This window comes from Triticum aestivum, chromosome 1D, assembly GCF_018294505.1.
Source record: "Triticum aestivum cultivar Chinese Spring chromosome 1D, IWGSC CS RefSeq v2.1, whole genome shotgun sequence".
NCBI lineage: Eukaryota > Viridiplantae > Streptophyta > Magnoliopsida > Poales > Poaceae > Triticum > Triticum aestivum.
Window position 1 is genome coordinate 486,603,956 of NC_057796.1, and position 12,444 is coordinate 486,616,399.

Below are 12,444 nucleotides of genomic sequence, written 5' to 3' on the forward strand. Positions count from 1 at the left end.
TGTTCTAAAGTTGCAAATAGCATAAGGGGCACTGTATCTCTTCCAGTGGCACTGTATCTCGAGTTTGCCAGCCGAGTTACACGCAACAAGGTTATCAAGTTCTGCAAAGTTCAGTGGAGCCACCATACCGAGGATGAAGCCACCTAGGAACGAGAGGAAGACCTATGGAAGGATCACCCTCACCTATTTTCTAGCCAACCCGAATCTCGAGGGCGAGATTCATCTTAAGGGGGGTAGGTTTGTAAAATCCCAAATTTTCAATTTGGAATGTTATGCATTAGATCATCATTGCATATCATATTTTTATTGCATTTTGGCTTGATCCTAGAAATTGTATGCAACTCAAGGACCCACGGAGAGAGTTGGGGATTTCGTTATTTTCATATTTGAGTTTTCTCAAATTTTGAAAAGAGGATCGTTTGATTTTAATTATTTTCTCTTCAAATATTTCTTTTGTGAAAATAAAAGAGAGGGGATAAAATGACTTCCTCAAAATAAATAAATATTGGAGATTTAATATTAAAATCAAATAATATTTTTATTCGGAGTTTTATCGCTATTTTATTTGAATTAGGAAAAATATGTGTTTCCCAAAATTTCATTAGAGTCCCAAATAAATGTTCACCTTGTCCAGTAGATTTTTAGAGGACGGGAAAAATTTATTTCAGGATTTTTGGAATCCGTTTAGTATTTCTTTTCATTGTTTTTCTGCGTGGAATAATTTAGAAAAAAGAAGAGGAAACCGACTTGGGGCCATACCCGAGCGGGACTCCGCCTAGGGGGGCTTTATAAGCCGCGCCGGCCGAGCCCCGAAGCCCATCAGCCCGCGCCCCGCCGCCAAACCCTAGCCGCCGCGCAGCCCCGCCGCCGCCACCGCCCGCTTCCGCCGCTGCCGCGCCGCCCCGCCGCCCGTGCCGCCGGAGCCGCCACCCGCCGTCCCGCGCCGCCACCCGCTGCCGCGCCGGAGCCGCACCGCCGCCGCCGCCGTCTTGCCCGACCTGCCGGAGGTAGCCGCCGCCGTCCTCGGTTTTCGCGAGAAAACCGATCGGTTTTTTCAAAACCCTAGATCTGTTTTTTTCCAGATCTGGTTCGTTTTTTTCCGTTTAGTTATTTAGCGGACGTTCGTCCGTACGTTCGTTTTAACGAACGGTTTTCGCCCGTTAGCCGCAAATAACGAACGTTCGCCCGTTAGCCTGTTCGACAATTTTTCTTTACCCAAGAGTTTCGTCTCGAAGCCCACTTTCTGTTTAACCAACTTAAACAAGATTTTGCTGCTGTAAAATTTGACTTTAGTCCAGATTAATAATCGGATCTTGTTTCTTTCGCAGTTTGAGTTTCGTTGCTTCGTTTGATTTGATTCTTTTTGCAAACCGGAGTTCTTAAGTTGAATTTTCTGGTTAGATTTCTTATTTGAGTTTTACCCGTGCTTCTTGCTTGATTGCTTATTGTATGTTTGTTTGTTTGCGATAGAGTACCCGGAGTGCGAAGCGTGTTACTACGAGTCTTTAGGTTTCGCGGATCATCAGCAAGGCAAGTAACACTTCGATCATACCTCTTTGCTACCCAGTTTTATTGCATTAGTTCAATCCTCAAACAATTGCATGGTTAGGATCTGATTAAATTGTGGGTTTGGGAAGTAGATGAGGTAGTACCTATTCACCTGTTTATTATCAAACCTTTGGGAGTTACTTCTACGTTGCTTATACTGCTATGTTATGCTCGTAGACGTGGATTGGGTTTTAGTGTATTCATGACAGATGTGAGTTTGTTAATTAATGGTTCAACTTAAGGTGGCAACTTAAATACACATCTGGGTGGATTGGTTGCGGGCACCTGGAGAATCCAGTGTTGTCCTAGGATATCCCGGAGGACCCGTGTGATCATCCTACGGCTCGCCACCCAGGCTCAAAGGGATCATAAGACTTTCATGCTAGAAACTTCCGTGTGCAGCCACAAGCCATTATGGGCTCTGGCATAGTTGAGTAAGTTGCGTGAAGCTCTCGAAAAGGTAGACTAGCAGATGTAGTGGGTTGTAGGTGGTACTGTCTATCCAGAGTAGAGAGTTAATGCTTGAGAAAGACTGTGTCTCGAATCTCCGATCATGGATGTATTCGAGTCTTGTGGGGAAAAGTGCGCAAACCTCTGCAGAGTGTACAAACTAATCATGATTAGCCGTGTCCCCGGTTATAGACATCTTGAGTATCTAGTTCTTGGATTATCATGTGGATCTCATCACTCTTAATATAAATTTTGATTGGGTTTAATGATGATTTTTAATTGCGATTGAGTTGGAGGAACCTTCTCAATGTTTAACAACTACCATGACAGTTAAATAAAATTTATTCCTTTATTGTAGGGAAAAATTGGCTTTCCGCAAAACATATTAACCATACAGCCTCCACCAGCCATATATGCATGTAGTGATAGCATTATTTCTGTTTCATTACTCTCTTGTGTTGCATTGCCAGTATATTCCATGTGCTGACCCGTTTTGGGCTGCAACGTATCATGTTTCAGACTTTTCAGACGACGAGTAAGGTGTCTTAGGTCGTGGTCTTTCACTCAGTGATGCCGTTGGAGTTGATGGACTCGCTTTATCATCCAAGCCTTCCGCTGTTATCGTTTTAGATGGCCTTAAGCCATATTTAGTATAATAAGTTCTCTTTTGAGACATTCGATGTAATAAGTGTGTGATTGCTACTCTGTTATAAATCTTTCAAGTACTGTGCGTGTCAGCATTACCGATCCAGGGATGACACTGATGCACAGAGATCAGACTGTTTGAGGTCTGGTCGCTACACACCTTATCATGTAAACGGTACACGTAGCATGGGCGCCCGTAGAACGCGATCGTCTCGAACTCTCGATCATGGCCGCGCTCCGACGTGCGGCGAGGGGGCTCATCGGCGGCCAAACGCAGGCGGTCTGCAAGGCCGTCGCCTCGCCGCTGCTCGCCCACGGCGGCCGAACCGCCTCGTTTCCTCTGCTGCGATCTCTGTCCTCCTCCTCCAATGGCACCGCCGCCGCTGCCCAAACCCGCAGCCGCAACTCATCGTCCGCCGATAACGAGCCAGTGTACGTCGAAGCTGAGCCACAGCCCGACCCCGAGACAGCCCGTCTGATGGCGGCGATGGACACCAGGAAGCAGCAGCTCTTCAACCTGCTCGCCGACATGGACATGAGGCGCCCGCGTGCTACGTACACGTGCACGGCGGATGTATATGAGGTTAACCCCACCGCCTCTTCGGACACCCCGGTGCTAATCCCGATCACCCCCTCTGGTATGATCATCACCCCAAAGAACTACTGTAGCACATACTGATCTGCCCACCTTCAAAAAAAGAATTCTATCTACATTGGTGTGGAGTGATTTTGTTTATAATCTCTCGTTCTAATTGCAGACGCCACTCGCCGTAAAGAAAAAGGATCAGTAACTGCGTGGTATATACATATGGAGTGCCTACGTTGTTTGCGATTTGGATGTATCTGGATTGGGAGCGTTGGAGCGAATCTTTCTTTGGTGGATATGCTTTTTATTTTTTTAGGGTTAAACAAATCTTTTTTGGTGGATCTGTTCGGATCTGTTCGTCGTTTGAATACGTTCGTGTGTCTTCTGGTTGGATCCTTAGCACAACCACTTTCCGACTATCTACTACAACAAGTTTGGCCTGGCTCCGACTAGGGAGGGGCGATGACGGCGGCACGCCTTCGGCTCGCTTCAATTCTTCTAGTCGCCGCTAGGTGGTCTATGAATCTGGATGTAATTTTTATTATTTCTGGTGTTCGTTGTACTGCCATGATTGAAGATGAATAGATCAAAAGTTGTTTCATAAAAAAAAGCCTATGCTAATTAGCCTGTGCAAGATTGCCATGTCACTTAGTAGATACTACTCATTGTCAACTGTAATAATTCTCTCATGGAAGCCTTGTTTCAAAAGGCTACATCTTGTTAACGAACTGAGCCTATATATACTTCTTTAAATTTTTTGTTGGTACTTTTTGTTGAACTGGTCATGGATGCTTCCATGCTACTTCGCTGTGTCGCTGCAAGGTGGAACCTGGATGCGAATTCAGATGTAGAGCTAAAAGGTGTCGTTTTCCAAACAAGTTGCAACAGAAGTTTAGTTCATTGACACTTGATTTTAAAAGTGCAGTATATCGGCATTTGGCCGACAGAAAATGTTCTTTTAAAAGAAATTTGCTCTTATCAATGCTAGCACAGGAGCATGAGACTACTAGTGTTCTGTTTAGACCGTTGCTTGTTGTGCAAACTGAATAGGTTCACCATGTTTGTTATCATAAAGGAGTGACCGGTTATATGGATGTCGCATCCGTGTTATTTTTTCATTATATGTGGAGTCAGTTAATTGTGATACAAGGTCATGAATATCTGAAAGGCTAGGAAATAGCATGACCGACCGCGGCATGATCGACCCATCAACAAAGCTTCGGTTGAAGTGCCAAGCCTTACATGATGCCCCGAGACAGGATTATATGGTGGCTAGGGGAATCATCGGTCTGTACCTCGGTGCAACTTAGGCTCTCAGTAGATTTTATCCGTGATCATTTGACCTTCTTCTGCCGAGGCTCTCGGTTTAGAACTGTGATGCTTCATGTGGTCACTTGACACTGTATGGAACCCTTCTAGTTTGTTTTGTTTTATTCCTTAGGACCTATCTTGCGTTGTATGAATTTAAGGGCCACAGCTTAAGGATGGGGAGCTCCTTTATTCTTAAAATAAGTTTGTCAGTTATTGCTTATACGCAATTATGTTTATCATACTGTTATTGTTTTGAATTTGGCTTTTTATGCATTGTCCTGGCACCTGCATAGGTATGGAGCTTGGCGATTGTTATGATATTTCTAAACAAGTCTCTCAAGCTAGATATGGTATGGCTACTTTTTTCTAAGAAGATGTCTTCTTGAACTATGCTGATTTGTTGCCTACCACATTAATCTTTCTTTTCTTTGGCTTGATGCGGGAGGCCCTAATGGACTCTGAGGTAGTTTAGTTTAATCAAATTGTTTTGAGTAAAATGTTGAAAATCACTTGCATTATTTGAGCCCTTTCTTTTAGAGAAAAAAAATTGGGCCTCTTTGTTGTAATTTGTAACACATAACCGAAGGCAATACAATTACCTCCTTCCCATTTTATAATGCACATATTGTTCCGAGATTTAACTTTGGCCCCCAACTAGACCAATAATATATGAGTTATGTGGCGATAATAATTATACCATTCAAAACCTTTTTCAATTGGGATTTCAATTGCATAATTTACGCTATGATATATAAGACATATTTTTTTGGTTAAATAAAACACATGCAACGCATGTTTGTGAGGGGTGCATCAGCATGCGATTCTGAAGGAGCTCGTGGCGGTGCAAGCCTTTATAACTAATGGTAATGGTGGGTGATTTGCAGCAAGTCTAGTGGTATTAAGTGTGTCTTGATGTGCTTAACATGGAATCAATCTGGACCATTAGACATGCATGGTTGAGTGGTTAGTATGTTTTGAGTCGAGCAAAAATGATGCTTTTTATATTAGTAGAAATAACTAGATGATCAAAGTTGAACCTCCAAATGTGTGTGCGCCTCTTATAAACTAGAGATGAGAGGATATTGTTGTACGTAGGAAATATGAATCAGAAGCGGAAGTATATATATGATATCCCTCGGCTGGTTTCTCCTCGTATGTCAAATCGCTATCCAACTGTATCGCTTCCAGTGGCACTGTATCTCTCAGAGGGATATCTGCCATCTCTGCGTGGCACCTCTTTAACTGGGAAACATGGAACACATCGTGAACTCCTGACAATCCTTCGGGCAATTCCAACTTGTAGGCAACTTCTCCCATTCGTTCCAAAACACGGTAAGGTCCTACAAATCTCGGGGCTAACTTTCCCTTAACTCCAAAACGCTTCACTCCTCGAAGTGGTGATACACGAAGATACACTCTGTCTCCAACTTCGTAAGCTGTCTCCTTGCGTTTAGAATCCGCATAGCTCTTCTGCCTGGACTGCGCTACCTTGAGTTTATCGTGTATCAACTTAACCTTCTCTTCAGACTCTTTAATCAAATCTGGTCCAAACAACTGGCGATCTCCAACTTCATCCCACAACAACGGTGTCCTGCCCCTCCTTCCATACAATGCTTCGAAAGGGGCCATCTTCAAACTGGCTTGATAGCTGTTGTTATAAGAGAACTCTGCATAAGGCAAATTATCGTCCCAACTAGATCCATAGTCTAGCGCACAAGCTCTCAACATGTCCTCCAGAATCTGATTGACTCTCTCAGTCTGTCCATCTGTCTGCGGGTGAAAAGCTGTACTGAACTCTAGCCTAGTTCCCAAAGTCTCATGCAACTGATTCCAAAACTTGGAGGTAAACTGGGTTCCTCTATCTGATACAATGGTCCTCGGAACTCCATGCAGACACACGATCCTGGTCATGTATATCTTTGCCAACTTAGCACTGGTGTAAGTGGTCTTCACTGGGATGAAATGAGCTACCTTCGTCAAACAATCGACTACAACCCATATCGAGTCATAGCCTGAACGAGTCCTGGGTAATCCCGTGATAAAATCCATGCCTAGCTTGTCCCACTTCCATTCGGGTATCGGCAGTGGTTGTAGTAATCCTGCTGGCTTCTGATGTTCTGCCTTCACTCTCTGACATACATCACAAACTGCTACATACTCAGCAATATCCTTCTTCATTCCGGTCCACCAGAAACTATCCTTCAAATTCAGATACATCTTGGTATTTCCTGGGTGAATCGAATACGGCGAATCATGGGCCTCTTACAGAATCAACTTCCTGATCTCCGGATCATTTGGCACATATACGCGGTCCGCAAACCATAAGGTATCGTGCTCATCCTCACGAAATCCCTTAGCTTTTCCTTTGCTCATTCTTTCCTTTATCTCGGCAATCTCCTTGTCCGTCTTCTGAGCTTCCCTGATCTTATCCATCAACATAGACTGAATCTCCAATGATGCTACATAGCCTCTCGGAACTATTTCCAAACATAGCTCACGAAGATCCTCCGCCAACTCCTTGGGTAACTCTCCGGTCATGAGTGTATTAACATGACTCTTGCGGCTCAACGCATCGGCTACTACGTTAGCCTTTCCGGGATGATAATGCAACTTCATATCATAATCCTTGATGAGCTCTAACCATCTCTTCTGCCTGAGATTTAACTCCTTCTGAGTGAAGATGTACTTCAAACTCTTGTGATCCATGTACACCTCACAATGGTTTCCGATGAGAAAGTGTCTCCACGTTTTCAATGCATGCACTACGGCTGCTAACTCCAAATCATGTGTAGCATAATTCAACTCATGGGGTTTAAGTTGTCGGGAGGCATATGAAACAACTCTTCCCTCCTACATAAGCACTGCTCCAAGTCCTCGATGAGAAGCGTCGCAATACACTTCATAATCCTTGCGTTGATCTGGCAGAATCAACACTGGTGATGTAACCAAGCGTTTCTTCAACTCCTGAAAACTGGCATCACATTCCTCAGTCCATTTGAACTTGGTGTCCTTCTTTAACAACTCCATCATAGGCTTTGCAAACTTCGAGAAATTCTCAATGAACCTCCGATAGTATCCTGCGAGTCCAAGAAAACTCCGGATCTCTCCAACTGACGTGGGTGCTTCCCAATTTGTCACAGTGACAACTTTGGTGGGGTCTACCGCTATTCCTTCTCCAGATATAACATGTCCAAGAAATCCAACTTCCTTCAACCAAAACTCACACTTGCTGAATTTGGCGTATAGCTGGTGTTCTCTGAGCTTCCCAAGTACCAAACGCAAATGCTCCTTATGTTCCTCTTCATCCTTCGAGTAGACCAGAATATCATCAATGAACACCACGATGAACTTATCCAAAAACTCCATAAACACTTTGTTCATCATGTTCATAAAATAGGCAGGTGCGTTAGTCAGACCAAATGACATAACGGTATACTCATATAGCCCGTACCTCGTGGTAAAAGCTGGCTTAGGTATATCCTGCTCTCGAATCTTCAACTGGTGGTACCCTGATCGAAGATCGACCTTGGAAAACACTTTAGCTCCTTGCAGCTGGTCAAACAAATCATTGATCATCGACAGTGGGTACTTGTTCTTGATCGTCACCTCATTCAATCCTCGATAATCAACAACCATCCTCAACGATCCATCCTTCTTCTTCACTAGAAGCACTGGTGATCCCCAAGGTGACGAACTTGGGCGTATATAACCTTTATCCAGTAACTCCTTAATCTGCTTCTTAATTTCCTCCAAATCCTTTGCGGGCATTCTGTACGGTCTCTTAGATATTGGTCCTGTGCCTGGCAAAAGCTCGATCAAAAACTCAATGTCTCTATCCGGTGGCATGCCTGGCAACTCCTCTGAAAATACATCCGGAAAATCCTTCACCACTGGTACTTCCTCCTGTACAACTCCTGATAAGGATTTCACTTGAGTCCTACTCGGCACATGCCGGGATACATACTTGATCCTTCTTCCTTCTGGGGTGGTAAGCAAAACCGACTTACTGGCGCAGTCAATGTTTCCTCCATACTTCGATAACCAATCCATGCCTAATATCACATCCAGTCCTTGTGACTCCAATACTATTAGGTCCGAGGGAAACAGGTAGTTACCAATCCTTAATGGTAACTGATCACACCATAGGCTAGCCATATACTCTGCTCCTGGCGAGGTTACTAACATGGGTGACCTAAGGGCTTGGGTTGGCAGTTTAAACTTATCCACAAATCCCCTTGATATGTATGAATGGGATGCACCAGTATCAAAAAGAACGATTGCAGTAAATGACTTAACCATAAACTTACCTATTACTGCATCGGGTTGCGCTTCAACCTCCTCCACGCTAACGTGGTTCACTTGTCCCCTGTTGAAAGGGTTGGGCTTCTTCCTAGAGCTTCCATTGCTATTTCCATTCTTTACTTCATAACACTCCGTGGCATAATGTCCATTCTTCCCGCACTTGAAACAAGTAATGTGACTTAGATCCTTCTTGGCGGGCGTTGCTGGGTTGGAACGGTTCTGTCCTTTGCTTCCTCCATTACCATTCCCGTTCTTGGAGCTACTATGGTTGTGCGACATCCCTCCATTGTGATTGTAACCTCCATGGTTATGTTGAAGGGGTACTCCCGAGTTCGGGGTAAAAGGGGGTCTCTGCTGAGCTCCAGAATTGTACTTCCCTTGTCCATACTTCCTCTTGCGGTTGTCAATCTGCTGCTGCTTCCCTTCAATCATGAGAGCTCTATCTACCAACTCATGATAGTTATTAAAATTTGCCACCATCAACTGCATGCTCAGCTCATCATTCAATCCTTCCCGAAAGTTCTCCTGTTTAGCTGCATCCGTAGCAACGTCATCTGGGGCATAACGTGCTAGCTTACTAAAGTCATCCACATACTGGCCAACGGTGCGTCCTCCTTGGCGTAAGTTGCGAAACTCGCGCTTCTTCATGGCCATAGCTCCTGCTGATACATGGGCAGTGCACAAAGCTTGCTGAAACTGGTCCCATGTAACAGTGTCTATGGGGTAAGTGGCTGTGAAATTCTCCCACCATGATGCTGCGGGTCCATCAAGCTGATGTGCGGCGAAACGCACTCTCTCCGCATCTGTGCATCCTGCAGTGGTCAGCTCCCTTCCAATCTTGCGGAGCCAATCATCTGCAACTATCGGCTCGGTGCTACTGGAGAACACCGGCGGATTCAGCCTTAGAAAACGGGCTAAGTGATCAACGGGTGGTGGTGGTGGTGGTGGGTTGTTGTTGTTGTTCCCCTAATTCTGATTCTGGACTAGTATCTGCATCAATGCATTCTGCTGCTGGATCAACTGAGTGAGCTCCGGTGGGAAGGCAAATCCATTGTCGCGTCTCGGAGGCATCTGCTGGGTTTAGAAAATGTGAGAAAACATAGTAGAATAAGGTCTAGGGGGGAAACACTACCCATATGCACATGAGACAAACACAAACATATCACTCAATCAATCAAGCAAGGGCATACAATCGGTCTAGAACTATCGTTACAAAAGTGCTCGGACTATACTATATACATGGGGGAATACTACTACTGATATGGTGGTCGACTAGAAAAAATTGATCGGTCGAAGACTCCATAATATCTGCTCCAGCTTCATCAACAAAATCATCATCGCTATCGTCAGGGTCCCGAGTCGGTGTCGTCGATGATGATGTAGTTTTCCGGGCAAGTGGAATCGTCGTCTTCTCCTCCTGGCGCGGGATCTCCCATGAATACTCCGATCTTCCTTGTCAAGTCGTCATTCTTCTCCACTAGTACGACGATTTCCTCCTCATAATCTTCGCGAGTAGCCTTGAGTTCTTCCTCCAGCTCTATGATCCTGGTCATTGCCTTCTTCAGATCTGTCATGCCTGCGCACATCTGATTCTCCTGGCGTCGAATGTGCTAGTTTAACTCCTGGATGAAAGCTGCAATAGATCTATCCTTCCTGGTGCTGATCATCTCCCATTGCTCATCTCGGCGCCCACAAATCTGGTAGATAGTATCCTTGAGATCCTTGTGGTAAACTTCTCCAATGCCCCCCATGGTGATGTGGGCTGCCATACTCTTTCCTAGACTCCAGGTTGGTGCATCAAAGGAAAACTCTATGGGCTCAGTGACTGGCGTGAATGTCCTTCCTAAAACTTGAACTTGAATCATCCAGCGCTCCTCTTCTGGTAAAGTGGCATTGTAAGTCCCGGTGAAGCTTGGTATTTCGATGTTCAGGTACCTAGTGACTTCATTCAAGTGTCGTCCAAAAGGTGTGTCTTCATCCGGATGTGCAAACTTGTTCCTTGAATCCGCCATCCTAAAGAGTAGAAAATGGAGAGGAGACAGAAATGATAAGAGAGCAGTGATCTAGGGTCTTAGCTTAGTGGTCATGTCTTACAGTCAGCGTGTGCTCTGATACCATCTTGTAGCGACCAGACCTCAAACAGTCTGATCTCTGTGCATCAGTGTCATCCCTAGATCGGTAATGCTGACACGCACAGTACTTGAAGGATTTATAACAGAGTAGCAATCACACACTTATTACATCGAATGTCTCAAAAGAGAACTTATTACAATAAATATGGCTTAAGGCCATCTAAAACGATAATAGCGGAAGGCTTGGAAGATAAAGCGAGTCCATCAACTCCAACGGCATCACTGAGTGAAAGACCACGACTTAAGGCACCTTACTTGTCGTCTGAAAAGTCTGCAACATGATACGTTGCAGCCCGAAACGGGTCAGCACATGGAATATGCTGGTAATGCAACACAAGAGAGTAATGAAACAGAAATAATGCTATCACTACATGCATATATGGCTGGTGGAGGCTGTATGGTTAATATGTTTTGCGGAAAGCCAATTTTTCCCTACAACAAAGGAATAAATTTTATTTAACTATCATGGTAGTTGTTAAACATTGAGAAGGTTCCTCCAACTCAATCCCAATTAAAAATCATCATTAAACCCAATCAAAATTTATATTAAGAGTGATGAGATCCACATGATAATCCAAGAACTAGATACTCAAGATGTCCATAACCGGGGACATGGCTAACCATGATTAGTTTGTACACTCTGCAGAGGTTTGCGCACTTTTCCCCACAAGACTCGAATACATCCATGATCGGAGATTCGAGACATAGTCTTTCTGAAGCACTAACTCTCTACTCTCGATAGACAGTACCACCTACAACCCACTACATCTGCTAGTCTACCTTTTCGAGAGCTTCATGCAACTTACTCAACTATGCCAGAGCCCATAATGGCTTGTGGCTGCACACGGAAGTTTCTAGCATGAATAGTCTTATGATCCCTTTGAGTCTGGGTGGCGAGCCGTAGGATGATCACACGAGTCCTCCGGGATATCCTAGGACAACACTGGATTCTCCAGTGCCCGCAACCAATCCACCCAGATGTGTATTTAAGTTGCCATCTTAAGTTGAACCATTAATTAACAAACTCACATCTGTCATGAATACACTCAAACCCAATCCACGTCTACGAGCATAGCATAGCAGTATAAGCAACGTAGAAGTAACTCCCAAAGGTTTGATAATAAACAGGTGAATAGGTACTACCTCATCTACTTCCCAAACCCACAATTTAATCAGATCCTAACCATGCAATTGTTTGAGGATTGAACTAATGTAATAAAACTGGGTAGCAAAGAGGTATGATCAAAGTGTTACTTGCCTTGCTGATGATCCGCGAAACCTAGAGACTCGTAGTAACACGCTTCGCACTCCGGGTACTCTATCGCAAACAAACAAACATACAATAAGCAATCAAGTAAGAAGCACGGGTAAAACTCAAATAAGAAATCTAACCAGAAAATTCAACTTAAGAACTCCGGTTTGCAAAAAGAATCAAATCAAACGAAGCAACAAAACTCAAACTACGAAAGA